The sequence below is a fragment of the Patagioenas fasciata genome, chromosome 5, assembly GCF_037038585.1.
Source record: "Patagioenas fasciata isolate bPatFas1 chromosome 5, bPatFas1.hap1, whole genome shotgun sequence".
Classification (NCBI taxonomy): Eukaryota; Metazoa; Chordata; class Aves; order Columbiformes; family Columbidae; genus Patagioenas; species Patagioenas fasciata.
Genome location: NC_092524.1, coordinates 25,683,113 through 25,695,357, shown reverse-complemented (window position 1 = coordinate 25,695,357; position 12,245 = coordinate 25,683,113). Strand labels below are relative to the sequence as shown.

The window sequence follows — 12,245 nt, the reverse complement described above, 5'->3', positions numbered from 1 at the left end:
GTTTTAAGAAAATGCTAGTCTACTTTAAGCAAAATAAGCAATTTGTGAATGGCTGGCTCTTTCCAAACATTCCCAAAAGCACTGGTCAGAGACCAATATTTTTGTTTTGGTTTTTGATAGCTACGGATATGAAAGTTAATGACATTTTGTGCAGAAGAAGAATCTTGTTTTGTTCTGAATGTTTATTCTTCTATACAAAGGGACAGGACTGAAGCCACTGTGAGGTTTTCATGATGTTTTAGAAAGACATAGTGATAACTTCTGGAGGAGGGATATTACCAATCTTTCATAATACTTTAAATCTTAACTTCCACTACTCCCCCTCAATTTTTTGAGTGAAAAAACCTTTAGTGAGAAAATGGCATTAAAGTTTGTATGTCACTTTCTTTTGGCTCAATAAATAATAGTGAAGTATAGAAAGGATTAATAGATCCTTCCTGCAGGGCCTTAGCTATATTATCTAGAGGAATTTTGTCTGCTAAAATATGAGCCTTACAGTACTGCTGCAGGCATAAATTATTTGGCTTCTCTTCTTGAAGGATAGCCTGTCACCCTAAAGGCAATTTTTCTTTTTCATTTACAGTGTACTGTAATTTTTGTGTGCTTGTTCCAGTACACGCCCCCATATGCAGCATGTTACTTCTTTACATATTTTAATGTTGGTACCTTAACAAAGAATCAAATATATGTTTTTTGTAGCTAACTGAATGCTGGTATTGCATAGAGCTGACCAACAGGAAATCTGAGACAGGGCAATTGAGAACAAAACCAAATCTTATGATGAAATGTTTGTGCCTTTCTCTTGTTCTCCATGTGGGATTAGGGTAGTGCTATAGAGTGTGGGAGCTTTAGATTTGGGTCCCTGTTTTGCTTGCTGCAGAGTGATTTGGCAGATGAAAGCTGCTGGCCTCAATTAGCCAAAACAAGGACCTTAACCTGAACATTGTGCCACGAACCTCACAGGTGGCCTCTTGCTGAGATGGCTGTATTGATGTGTTTACCTTTCTCCAACAATCAGAATTACTTATCAAAGTTTATCTAACATCTATCAAATGTAATCGTATCTGAAATTGAAGGAGGTCAGAGTGCATATTGAAATTTTCTTTTCCTGCTTCTAGGCATCACAAGATTAATATAAAAAGCTTTACTTCTGCTGTTTTTTTTTTTTTTTTCTTTTCCTGACATTTTGATAATTAAATTTTTCTGTTGTATATAGTCAATTTAATCACCCTTGAGTGCTGTGAGTGTGTGTATGTATGAGCACATGTTTGCAATGGCTGTCTTCTGATCAAGACCTAAGTGAGCCTAATGTAGGCTTGATGCTGGCTTGCTCCATAGGGTTCTGTTTCATTGCATTGAAAATTCAAAGTGCGGAAGTGCACAGAAGTTTCAATCAAGCTGGATAAAACTACATGAACCTCTAAATAGCGTATGTGTTTGTGGCATTGAATATCCTAATGAGATGTTGCAAAGGTATTGCTTTATCAGACGACTGTCTATTCCTTCAGTACACTGAAGAATTTGTAGCTGGTTGCTCAAACTTAATCTCAGAGCAAGAACTGCTGTGGCATCAGTCTTGTCTATCATACACCAGCTCACTGTTTTTGTTAGGGATTTGTGTTAGCTGTGTTAGCACATCTATGTTGCTTTAGTCCCTGAGTTTATATAACCTCTGGAGGTGTTAGTGTTGGAAATATCGGCTAAAGCTTCTATAGGCCATTTCAGACCATCTTCTTTTCTTAACCTTGTAAAGATTTCACAGCTCTTACTGTTTTCTGTCTCCTTTTTTTTTTTTTTTTTGTCGTTTCGATTCCTTAACTATAAATATTAAAAAATGACTCCTCTGTACAGTCGAATTTGTGTCAGCAAAGTTTGTAGAAGTTTCCTTTAGTAAAACAGAAAAACAAAGCACAATTTCTCTGTTACTCATAGGACGCTGTTACGTTTGCTGAGCACCATCACCTTTTACTAACCTTTGGGGAATGTAAAGAAACTGTTGGCATTGATTCAACATGAAACAAACCAACCAGTGTGGTTTGTGTCAAGAAAAATATTTTAGCAGGCCCCTTACGTTTCTGTCAGAATCAATACATGAAAGAAAACAGAACTGATGGTTATACTTTGGACTAAACTTCTTTCTAATATGGTTTCTATAGTGGCTTGTTAGGAGAAGTGCCTTGCTTGCATATTAAAGGATAAGACTGTTGCTTGGAAGCTAGTTGAGAGACAGGATAATGTTTGGAATGGATCAGTTTTCCAGAAACAAAAAAAAAAAGCTGCTGGCAGCATCTTGTCTCAGAGTTGTATAATGTGGTGAGGCATGCTATTGAACATGCTTATTAGGAGTTGTTATTTCTAACTATTTTTCTCACTTCTAAATAATTGAGTATATGAAAAAAAAAAAAATTCCTTTTCAGTAAAAAACCCACAAAAACCTGGAAAGCAAAACCAAATTCTTCACCTGTTATTTCATTAAGATCATTCTGAATGAGGAAAATGGAAGAAAGGACATAGGTGACAAAAGGCATCTGAAGTGGCAAAGATTTGAATAACAAAATTGTTAGGTTTGAGGTTTTGTTTGTTTGTTTGTTTGTTTTTAAAGTTCAAAGTAGCCTTTAAAGAGCTTTATGAAGTTGTTACAATGCTAATCCAATACAGAGAAGTGCAAGGTAATGAACTTTAGAAAGAACTGTTTGAAATGCTCAGACCCATTGATGGATTCTAAATTAATGCTGCTATTTGCTCACACAGAGTCTTGGACTTTGTTATTGGCTTGCTGAAAATATCTGCTTAGTGCTCAGCTGTGGTCAAAATTATTTTAAATATGCCACTTGGTAATAGCCTTTTAATAAGAAAGGAATTGAGAATATAGGAATACGCTGTTGCTGTTTCAGCTGAGGATATATACAATATTTGTTTGGGTATTTTTGGTTTTTGGTGGTGGGTTTTTGTTTGTCTTATTTTTCTTCAGAAATGAAAGAACAGAGAGGGGGCTAGGGAGCAAAAGTTGGAAAGCAAAAAAAAAAAAAACTGATCGTTTCTCTGGTCTTAGTGGAAAAGCTTCCATTGACTTCAGGGCTACATCATCAAGGCCATTGTGGGGTTATTGTGATGACCCTATCAAATAGGGAAAATAAAGATAACAAGAACACTGAGCTCATAAAGGATCTTAAGATATTACAAGATGAAGAAAAGTAAAACAAATAATATATACTATGTCATCTGAATGTACTGGTTCCTGCCTTTGGACAGGTATGGTTAGCCTGCTTATTTAATGAGTGGGAAATACAGCATTTTCAAGCAACACTTATGGAGAAATTAATTTTATTTCCTGTTGAAACATAAAAAGTTTGAGAATCTCATGTTTTTTCTCCCTGACCCTTTTCCTAGGAACAACAGAAAGAAAATGAATAAGAAAGGAATATGTTGTTCTCTCTCACACCCCTCCCTCCAAATGGAATAAATAAGAGTAAGCCAATTTCTCTTAAAAATGGACAACTAGGGAAAATAAATATATTTAAATGTATTTTTTCCCATTCTGTGTGTGGTGCCTCTGTTTTTGTGGGCTTTTAAGGCAGTCTATAAGAGAGCTGCAAGAGGATGGAACAGCTTTGATACTAAAACACAAGACACAGCCACAGGATTTGATTGAAGTACATTTCCTTAAAGCAAAATTTTATCTTCAAGTGCACTGAATTTATAATGGCAATAGGACTATGAGCAAGCTGTGGTATACCAGTTTCTGTGCTTTCAAATACATGTCAGCTGCTGACCAATGGACTTAGGAAAATATTTTCTTCACAGAGCCTGTATTACTTAGTTATTGTTAAAATTCCTTAGAGAGGAAATGTATGTGAAGGAAGAAAGGTTATAATTTCCTTACAAAGACTGGAAAGCATGGCATTGGCCTTTTATCTGAAAATTATGCACAGATGTCACTGAAAGAGTGATGCACTTCACTCAAATGGGATAGGCAGCAATGTATTTTATTAATATAACAAAGTTCAATGGTAAATGCCACAATGGTTTAACAAGAATTGATAGCAAGCTACACTTGTTTATTTACTGCATAGAGAACAGGGTAAGTCAGATTCATTGGGGAGACCCTCCCATTGACTCATGCGCTTCAGACAGGACCGTCTTGCATATTAAACTTCTCAGAGATGAGTCTAGATGTGGTTGGATCCAGACTTAGTCCTAAACTTGGTCAGTGGATTATATCTAAAGGATTATATATGCACGATCAATCCTGTATATACACTTAGCTAAGATTACAAACTCTTGGTGCATTTATTCCCAGATCAGTTACTGAGCATCTGATGCAATAAGGATTCTCTCAACCTTGAGGAGTAACCTTGAGAGATGTCCTGGATCAAGAGAAGATCCTGGCATGCAGCCTGCTGCCATGCAGGAGAGCTCAACAAACCCTGGGCTGTCCACTATTTGTGGATTAAGATGATTGATACTTAGTCATATTTGTATACCAGCAAGATGTCTGGGTTAATACTCCAGACAGCCCTTGGTTGCCATGTGTCCATCGGTCACCCCAAAGTCCAACTTAAGCTGGCTGCAGTCATCATGATGCTCACCGCTGGTTATTGCCCAAGATGGGAGGGGGTGTGGAGGTGGAGAGCATGCTGCTACAGCAGGGTGCAATTTTTTGGCAAGAAATGTGACACCACTGGCTTATTTTAATTGTTTAGTCATGGGTCACCTTCAGCTCTGTAGCTCACCTCTGCAGCTCACCTCTGCTTTAATCTAAAGGCCTTGTTGCTCTTGGGCTCGGTGAAGCCCATGTCAGCAATCACATCTTGTGCATCAGCAGTTCTGGTGATGATTGCCCATATTACATAGAAAGTTGTTTGGCTGATCTGTGTCTTTTTAACTGTTGCGTCATGACCTCACAAAAATGACCATCTTGTACATAATAATACTGAAGAAAACATGGAAAACATACTAGGGAACACACTGGGATATTTTAGAACTGCAGTGTTAGAAAAGAAATACTCCTGAAGTGTGTTACCTTCACACTCTTAAAATATGCATAAATTATGGTTTCAATTCTGTTTCAGGCATCGGTGACATAGCTCCTGTGGTTTATGATATGAGCGGCCCAAGGTAACAGAATTAAAGCAATATTGTGCTCCATTATTCCCTATAATTAATTTAGCACACAAGAGGAGTGTGTACTAGTGTTTTCTAGGACTGCAGTCTTCAGGGTACTGTGCACTGAGGAATTCTATGAATTTCAGCTGTGTGTGTTATAGGTGTTGAAATGACTGAAAATGGACTGTGTCAGCAGCATAAATCCGTGATAACATTTTCTTGAATGTGAAATGTGGGAATATTTATTTGCTTTCCAGTGTTAGCAGTATGCTTTCAGAAAGTTATTTAATATTGTGAGGTTTTTTTGCTGGTGGCAGAGGTGATTTCACTTATGGGTAGGGTGGCTGTTACATCTATTTGCATGAATCTGTATCTTTGGAATTTTTTATAGAAAGTGTTCGCATTTGTCTCTTGGGATTTTTTCCTCCTTTGTATTTAGAGGAAATTTAGTTGTGCTGAAAATGTTGTAAATCCCAAATCTTGAATTATTCACTCTTTTTGCAATAGTAGCTCAAGCTTCTGAATTCACTCATTTTGTCTACAAAGTGTCCTGGAAAGGTTCTCTGGGACTGAATTAATTAGTTAAGTGTCAGGATGAAAAAAATAGGGTAGACTTCTCCATAAAGACTGCTGGCTGAGATAGTAGATCTTTGAATAGGAACAGGTTTTGTTTAGTCTTGTTTTTTTTAGCACTGGACACAAACTACACAGAGGAAAGACACCATGAAATTTTAAGAAAAAGTCAACAGAATGGATTATATTTGTGAGAAGACTATAACTTTCTTTAGAATAACTGATGTCTTCTATTCTCCCCTCTCTCCTAATTATTTTTCTCTGCTTGTGGGAGAATTTTCCTTGCACAAAGAAATATTTTAAAGATGATGTAATAATCTTAGTAGAGATGTGCTAATTGTTAGACTAATTGTTAGACTCCTCTGAAATATTTTGGTAACTTATACCTTGCTTTTTTAAGACTTTGTCAAACGTTGTAATGGCAAATTATTGTTTGTTCCCAGATGTCGCATTTTGATACCCATGGGTGCTGTGTGTTTTTTTTTTTTTTTTTTTTTTTTCCTGTCTGATGGTCAACAATAAATGCATGACAAATAAAGGATGGCAGTTTCTTTGGTGCTTTTATACATAGATACTGCCAGGCTTAGTACTTCAGTACTATGAAAATAAGTTTAAATTGCATACATGCCAGCCAAAGAAAACTCCTAAATTGGGAGGGTACATGAATGTACAGCAAAAAAGAAAACTGCTTTAGATGCAGAGGACTCCTATGCAGGATTACTATAACACTTTCTCATTTTTTACCTGCCCTATTACTTTTTCTGCTGTAATTGTAAAATGTTTTCTATTACCCATGACTGTTTAGAAGGGATTTTCTGTTTATTTTACTCATAGCTGGGCAGGATGAGGAAATTCAGAGCATACACGAAAGATCAGAGTACTAAAGGAGGTCTGATGGAATAGGAAGATGAGATTTTTCTACGTTACTTTGTTTTCTGTGAAGAAAATCGTTATTAGGCAACTTATGTGTACAGCTTTGAGGAATCTAAAAATGGAAATTCTGCATAACTCCCTAATAACGTATAGAAAATGCAGTTTCAGAATACTTCAGTACTTCAATACTTCAGCACATACAAAAAGCAAGTGAGCTTCATGGTTTATTATTGCCGCATGTTTGTGTAACTCAGTAGTACATGAGCCCGAGTTGATGTGTTTCTAGTTATGAACATAATATAACATGACAGTTATGTATGCTAATTTTTAAAATGTATTTTATCTTACTAAAGTATTCATGATGGTGGTTAGCACAATTAGAGATGTTCACAATAACACTCAGTTTTAACTTTTGTACGGTAGTGAATTAGTGTTTGCAATTAATTATCCCTCTGATGACAGCACGTCTGATCAGAATTCAGCACCTCAAACAGTACTACTTCAACATCAGTAATTGTTAGGGAAAAGTAAATAATTAAAAGTTCCAGTCTGTGTTTGTGCATTGTTTCATTGTTGTTACCCTGCTCCAGTTATCTGTCACTAAATTTTAATGCATTTTTATTTTTCCTAATTATTTTACTTTGTAAAAGACTGTAAATGCTATAAACTTTCAACAACTTTTTACCTATATCTAGATCTCTTCTGTAGAAACACAACTACAGGATTGTGTTCTGAAACTTGTTTGCCTTGTCTGTCAATAAGCAAGTGCTCTGTATTGACCATTATGAAAGATACAGTAATATATGCAAGTCATTTGAGATTTTAGAATATTTTTTCTCATTGTTGAGTATATTCTGTATATGATTCTATGAATAAAATATAGATTAGAAATTAACATAAATGAAGGCAAATATTATTTACATTTAATAAATATTTAAATTTAAAGTGCCTACATGAGTTATGTGAGGGCAGTACCAGATCTTAAGAAGCAAAGATCACATAGGACTGTAGGTTGTTGTGGGGTTTTTTTGTTTGTGTGTGTTTGTTTGTTTGTTTTTAATGTTTCTTTAGCCTTTATGTAGCTGGGACATGAAGCACAAGATTCACTAGCCCATATGTGGTGGTATGTTCTCTGTATGTGCTTTTCTTTAACCATACTTGGTTTGATGCTGAAGCAAACTGTATGATGAATCTAAAAAGGTATTTTTTTAACTTACAAAACAACCATTTCTCTGGCATGTTGTCATTTTCTGTATCAACTTTGATGAAAACCATTGTGAATCTCTTTAGTTATGTTTATTATAATTTAGTTGAGAGATTTATGTTAGACAATAGCCATTATAAAATCAGAATTTTTGTGGACTTATTCTGTTGTCATGCATTGTCTTGGTACTTAATCCAAAAGGAAAGTGCAAGTATGTATGCAAGTACATACACCAGAGTAGTTAGGATGAAATCACAATTTCTCCATTTACCTGGCCAGAAAAATTCTTAGTGAAATCCATTTACAGTGTTTGTGTCAGGATGATGTTGTATTTGTAAAAAGTACTGAGAAGTAGCTTTCCTGCCTATTTGGTCTTCCCATGCTATGGGAAATTAGCTTGCAAGAAAAAGCTCCATGGACAACCAGTTGTGAGCAACTCATGCCAGGGGAGCTGCAGTTACTCACTCCTGCTTATATATAGAGCATATGTTTACTATCTTGCCTCTTGAAATGTGATCACTGCTTTATAGAAATTAAAAACTGCCTGCTTTTTGAAAGGTGCCTAAGAAGATAAACACCTATGTGGGCCTTTGCAGTAGCCTGGAAGCTGAAGGCAATACCTTCTGAAATACTTAGACCACTTAAATAATTGTATCAAATTGAATTAGAAATTGATCCATAATGCTGTAATAGTTGTTATTGTCTTGAACAAACTCTTGCAATTGGCAAGCATGAGAGTCTGCATGATCCATCATATTTTGTATTTACCTGCTCACGATAGTGTATATTGCTGAATGTTCCTTATGCTTTCTAGTTCTTTTGGCAGAACCAGGTGAAATTGTAGAGCTAAATGATAAATCATGTATTTATTAGTAGTAGGGACTATATTCTGGATTTATTAAAAAAATGCATTTAACTGCAATTATTTGTATTAATGGAGAACTTCAGAGAATGAAATTAATAAAAGTTGGAAAGCATGCAAGTCTAGCTGAGGTGCTCATCTCAGCCCTTTCTATCTTTAAAGCTTCTATAGTGTTTTTTTGTGGTTTTGTGGTGTGTTTTCTTTTTTTCTTTCTTTCTTTCCTCGCTTCGTACCCAAAGGTATCCTCCTGTTCAGTGACCCAGTGAACGAGAAAGAGAAAGGAAAGGTGACTTCTGTCTTCACACTGCTGGAATGAAGGAAGCCCAGCTGCTTTTAGACAGTAAGACTGAGGAGAGAACCAGATTACACACTGAGAATAATTAGAGCAACATGGGTTTAATATCATTATTGCCAGGCGTTGTTCTCATCATTTCATTGCAACTCCTGTGTTCCTGGTTTAAATAAATAACACCAGCTTCAGGGCAACCAGAGAAAACAAATTCAGCTCTGGTTATCTAAGTTATTGCTCATGGTTTTTTCCACCTTTTCTGTTGTCTTTTCAAGTGAGATACCCTTTTTCTTTGACCTATATAACTTTTCATTTGCTTCTTTCAACATGATAATCAACAACAGAAAGATTGATTAAAGGATCTTCAAAGCCATCCAAAAAGAAGGGAGAAAATTCTCAATCTTCCCTCCTTACACTTTTCATTTGAATTTCAACAGCCTTTTAACATGTGTAATTCTGAAAGAGGAAAAATAAGCAAAGAAAGAAGCATGGGGAGAAGTGGAGAAGAAAAAGAAACTTCATGCTTATAAAATCAGAGGTGACATTAGTGGCCCTAGTAACTCCGAAGGCCCGCTCTGTATAAATGTAAAACTCCAGTTTTTGTAAGATGTGATGGCAAATGAAAAATTTTGAAGACTAATCTGTGGCATTCACTGATATCCATAGGACTGTGTGTACAGAGTAGTGCAGGTACCTTCGGGAAAATGGTATAATGGACTATAAGGTGTCTAATGAAGAAGTCCAGAATAGAAAAATGGAAAACAGCTTTCCAGAAAAAAAAAATAAATTAGCTAGTAAAAAGTTTCTTGGTCATATTGTTGACTTAATGAGATGTTTTCCATGGGGAAAAAAAAAGGGTGGCAAACTGACCTCATAAAGACGGTTTCACAATTGAAATGGTCGCTACACGTATCAGCACTGCTGAGTCAGGCTGATTTATTCATTTATTCCTAAAGCAGACCATACCTGTGTAATTTGATATTCTACAGTGGATGAGGAATGAGAGAGACTTCCAGGAACTTGCATATGCAAGCCAGTGGCTCTGTTTGTGTCTGTTTTGTGATGTTCTGACTTCTAGTGCTGCACGAGCTGGCTATGTGTCGGTCAAAACCTGTGTATATGCCTTCTGCAAGGGATGTATTCACACTAGTGAGCTGATTTACATCAGGAATGCACTTTTGATATTGATGCTGCAATCATTATCATCTGCCTTACTTTGTCTTATCTCATAGATTGGTCATGGAGCACAAAACCTGACTTTTCGATGAGCCTACCCAAGGCAAGTGTGTCTCCTGTGTTTCAGCTCTGAATGAGTGGTCAGTTCATGGGATCAGACTGACGCTAGTCAGAAATACATCTTCAGCACATGTACCACCTGAAAGCTGAGTTGCATTTACTGGGCTGTAGCTCCTATTTGGCAGCACAGGGGTAGCTTCTGGCACCAAACCTGTAGGTTACTGACTCCTGTAGCAATAAATATAATGATCACTAGGAGTGAGTTAGACTTGAACAGACAACCTTAACAGTGTCTCTGTCTGACTTAGAGTGCTTGTCCTAATGATCACTTCGCATCTCTTTTTGTAATGCGTGGGTAGGTGTTTTTCTCCAAGCTGTGTAATGCTTTGGATTTTTTTTTTTTTTTTAATTGGAACTGATCTGATTTTTCACTTCTGTTTTCTTTATACTGTAAATTCCTGATTGTCGAATTGCAATGTATGCTGCTTTTTGTCCCACAACACCTTTCCTGTTGTTTTTCAGCGTTTTTTTTCTGCAATTTTAATTGACTACTTCCCTCTGAGGTATCTCTAAGATATACAACTGTAACTTTGAAGGAAAAGTCCTGGCAAATATTTTCCCTCCCCAAATATATATTTTTAATCATTTTAGCATGGATATGGTGCTGTTAAACTGTAGTGGAGAACCTTAATATGAGCCTAGCTTACATAGGTGAATTTAACATAGCAATTGTTTGCTGGTATACTCTCTAATACTCTGGTCAATTAGTAGAATAATCCCCCAAACCCATCTGTTTCTAATCTTTGAGTGAAAATAGAGCTGGGTCACATAGTTTGCAGGTGGATAATCCCTGGTGGTTGCTGTATTCTATTAGGGTATCAGCACCAGAAAAAGTCATAGAACCAGCTGAGGTAGCAGGGTTAAGGAAGCAGCTATTCTGCATCGATATAGTAATCCCATGGAAGTGGGCTGCTCGGGAATCAAAAATATTTCGGGTGAGGGAATCAAATAGAATAATCTTTTTTGAAAGAATACCTTGACTTCAGCAGCCATGGTATTGTGTACTATTTCCATAAATTCTTGAAAGCTAAGCAGGAACTAGTAAAGTTAGTGTAAAAAACTGTGTAAGGTATTTTTCATGTAAGACTTGTTTCCTAGTATGCTTCAGAGGATTGAGCAATATGGTATTACTCTGGCACTAAACTTTATTAAACTAATGGGGACAAAGGAAGCAGAAGACAATATGCGGCAGGAAGGGGCCTTGCAGATGAGTGTGGTGGGGGTTTTTTGTTTGTGTGTGTGTGTTTGTTTTTTTTTTTTTTTCCTTTTGCTTCTAATTAGAAGGAGAATTTATGAATCAAAGAGATACTGGGGAATTAGCATCCTGACACCTCCTACCCATACTAAGATTACTCTTCTGTGCATGTAAAAGGTTGGTAATAGATAAAAGGGAAAATGGGGGACTAGAAGTGGACCAACGTCTTCAAAGTAGATTAAGTGGATGTGCTTTCTTCTTTAGAAAGTAGACCAAGCATGACAAAAAGATGTGCTGCTGTTGAACATCCCATTTTAGTACATAAAGGTTTCTGCTGGTTATGTTAAACAATTACTTAAAAAAACCCAAACAAAACAGACAACCAACACTCCTCTCCCCCTCAAAAAAAAAAAAGCCCAAACTAAACCTTTCACATCATTTTATTTCAGTGGGTTTTTTCCACATTAAACATCATTATTTTTTTTTCTTTTTTTAAAAACCTTCCTTAGAAACACTGGAACATCTTAAACTTTTTAAAGCTTAGATTACGTTTAATTTCATATTGAGAAAAAATTAATTTGATCTAAACCTCTTTGCTTTTTTTTTAATTACTAAAAAGAGTTTTTTATTGTATGTAATACCCCTTTTTACTTTAGAAAGTCAATGTATGATTGAATTGTGATCTTGAATAATTTAATTCTTTCACTTTGAATTTTTCCATATAGTACCTAAGTATGATTTTTTTTTTTTTTTTTAATATTGTATTCTTGAGTACTTGTGTGCTGTAAATATCTTATAGTTTTCTTCTTGGAAGTGATCATATTTAGTACATGGGTAAAATCTGTTT

At 35.9% G+C, this 12,245-nt stretch overlaps 1 protein-coding gene across 8 annotated transcripts in view; it reads left to right on the top strand.

Moving 5' to 3' along the window:
• LRRC4C (leucine rich repeat containing 4C) overlaps positions 1 to 12,245 on the top strand; it is a 572,608-nt gene that overhangs the window by 27,395 nt on the left and 532,968 nt on the right. The gene's annotated exons all lie outside the window — the stretch shown is intronic.